Raw genomic sequence first — 3,342 nt, forward strand, 5'->3', positions numbered from 1 at the left:
TTGTATAATAATTATGTATATATTATTTTGCTATATTTTATTATTAACATATTAAAAATAATTTTGAAAAGAATTAAACTGATAAACTTAAAATAAATATAACTAGTATAATACAAATAAATGCTGAAGATATAGTTCCTATTTTTAAATAATTTGTTTTTAAAAAATCTATATATTTGTTTTACTTATTTATTGTTGAAGAAGAAGCAATTGCATTATGTGATTATTCAATTTCTTAATTTTACATTCAAGTTAAATTATATATATATATAATATATATATTATTATTATTATTATATAATTATCATTAATATTCATCATTATTTTATTAAAAATTTCTAACGAACTCTTTACCTACACATTGGACATCTTAAATCTTGTTTTAACCATATATTCCAACATTATTAACAGCATTAATGTTTACAAACCATAGTTTTAATTAATTTTTTTTTCTATTTACAAACAGGACATTATTGAAATAATAATTATTTTATATTATTATTTATTTTTTTATTTGGTCTTTAAAATATTTTTCTTTCATAATTTGGTAATTTTATTATTTATTCTTATATTCTATCATTCTTTTTTTTATCATTCTTTACTTATAACATCATATCTTTTAAAGTTATTTTATTTCTTTTCTATTTTTATAATTATTCAATAAAATTCTATTCTACATTACGAGAACGACTAATTGTACCTTTAATTACATTAAATTATATTTATTTATTTGTATTAATTTTTGTACCTAAATTTGATGTTAAATTAAATTCATTTTAATATTTTGGTTTATCTTTAATTTTATTTATTTCTTTTATCTTATTTACTAATTCAGCAAAAGAATACATTATTTTTAATGATTGTTTTGCCCATGATGATATTTGATTTATTAAATCATTCTTTTTAAATCTTTCATCTATTAAATATATTGTACCATAATCTTTCTTATGTCTAACTATCCTTCCAATTGCTTGATTAATCGATCTAATAGTCTCACATAAATACCATTGTTTACCTGATATTGTATTCTTACCTTATCTTTGCGCCATACTATCTAAATATTTCATCTTCATAACAGTCTTAGTATCTTTAGTTGATGGGAAAGGCACTCCTACTAGTACTACAGCCCTACATTTTTCATCAGCAAAATCTAGTCCTTCCGCTATTTTGCCCCTAATTAATGCAAATAATATTGCTCCTGATGGTTTCTGTGCTTATTTTAAATAATTATTTAAAACTATTTGAAATTCATTTGAATTTCTTTTCTAATAATAGATATTTTTATATTAATAAAATTTTGATAATATTTTTAAACTTGTTAATTGATTCTTACTATTTTATAACATTTGATAAGATGAAAAAAATATTATTATACCATTTAATGTATTTTTTATTATCTCTAATAATATTTATCCCATCTATTTATATAATTCTATATTATTTCTATTCTAATAACTAAATTATAATTTATAATTTAATAAAGGACCTTAATTAATTATTAATGTATTTATTTGTTATTATGTTATAATATGTGAACAAGATATTGGTGTTTTAAAATTTAATTTTAATTCAATCTACCAAGTATTTAAAGGACTTAATGTACCAGAAGTAAATATCATATTATATGGTTTTTTATTAGATATTATTTTAAATATTTATGAAGGATCTAAACAAAATATACTTATTTTTATATCTGAACCTTAATATGATATTTGTATTTGATATGATGATATATTTTATTATTATTTTGAAAATATAGAATACAATTATTCAATTGCATTTAAAAATTTTAACCAACTTTCAACAGCCCAAAATGCTCTATAAATTAAATCAGATCTTAATATTTATGTAGATTTATTAAGCCAATTAATTTTTTATTTTAATATTCCAAATTAACACTATTAAGTTGCTTGATTTAGTAATTTACAAAATTAATATATATTCACTTGGTGGTAATTCAATTGTCTGCATAAATGCATGAATAACACAAATGTAACAAGCATGAGCTTCAATTATCTCTAATGGACATTTCAATAAACTTTTATCATCTTCTTTATTATGATTCTTTTTCTGTTTTAATATTTATTCTCTTAACTAACTAATTTGTTGTAATGCCCGACTAAATGTATTTAAATTAATAAATAATTCTTTTGACTGCTAACTTGCTGTTTGGATATTATGTGCTTCATCAAATATTATAATTGCATTTGTTATATTTATATCAGCATCTTCTGCTGCTTTATTATTGAAAATATAGTTATAAGGCATAAACACTATATTAGCCTTATTCTTAGCTGTCTTATTATAATAATAAGGACAATAATTCTAACACTTACCCCTTAAATTCATCTCTTCTATATCCATAATTTTACCCAAATGACTCATTTCACTATATCTTTTCTAATTTTGATAATATTTACATCCTATTCCTTTTTTTTTAGCTACCCTTAATCTACATTCTAATTAACGATCTAAACCTTTTAATAATTTTAATTATTCATTTATACAAGATTGATCTCTACTTGACAATATTGCCATTTTTACATTATAATTTAATTTTGATAATTCTGCAATAGCTTGTTTTAATTGAGCATGAGTTCGTGATGTATATAGAATTTGTACATTTAAATTACGATTATTATGATGTTAATTCCTATAATAAATAAAATAATAATAATTTACATTAACCATCCTAAAGTAGATATTAATAATGATAATGTTTTACCTGTACCTGTAGGACTTTGAATTAAAGCATTAGATTTTTAATTTAAAGATTGTATAATCTATTATTAATATATTAATATATATATTTACATAAGTAATGTATTGTTATTGTGTATTATAAAGATTATATGGAGAATATATTGGTATATTTTCGAAAATATGATACTTTTGTTAACTAATATTTCGAATTGTTACTTTGTTCATTTTATTCAAATTAACATTTATAATATATATATATATATATGTATTGTTTATAAAGAAAAATTTGTGCAGATATTTATAGGCAGGCCTATCTCTGAACCAGAAAAAAATAACATTAAAAAAATAATATATATTCTATCATTTATCAGTTGAACGTAATATTTTTACAATACGACCTTAAAATTTCATATTTTATTCTCCATCTAAAACTGATACATTAAATCTATTCTAATCAATACCAATAGAATCATCTGAATTATCACAACCATTCTAACGATAATTTTATATTTCTTGTTTTAAATCTATAATTTATATTTCTAAATCTTTAATACGATTATTTTTTATTTGTATTTTTTATCTATAATATATTAATTTCAATTTATTTACTAAGTTTTTATATTATTATTTTTCCATGAT

General features: G+C 19.5%; 1 pseudogene; it reads right to left on the reverse strand.

Annotated features, from left to right (window-relative positions):
* Positions 1-869: 869 nt before the first annotated feature.
* On the reverse strand, positions 870-2,613 carry LOC139449322 (regulator of telomere elongation helicase 1 homolog; annotated as a pseudogene).
* Between the last annotated feature and the right edge of the window lie 729 nt (positions 2,614-3,342).

The sequence above is a fragment of the Haliotis cracherodii genome, unplaced genomic scaffold, assembly GCF_022045235.1.
Source record: "Haliotis cracherodii isolate W230 unplaced genomic scaffold, xgHalCrac1.p SCAF_76, whole genome shotgun sequence".
NCBI lineage: Eukaryota > Metazoa > Mollusca > Gastropoda > Lepetellida > Haliotidae > Haliotis > Haliotis cracherodii.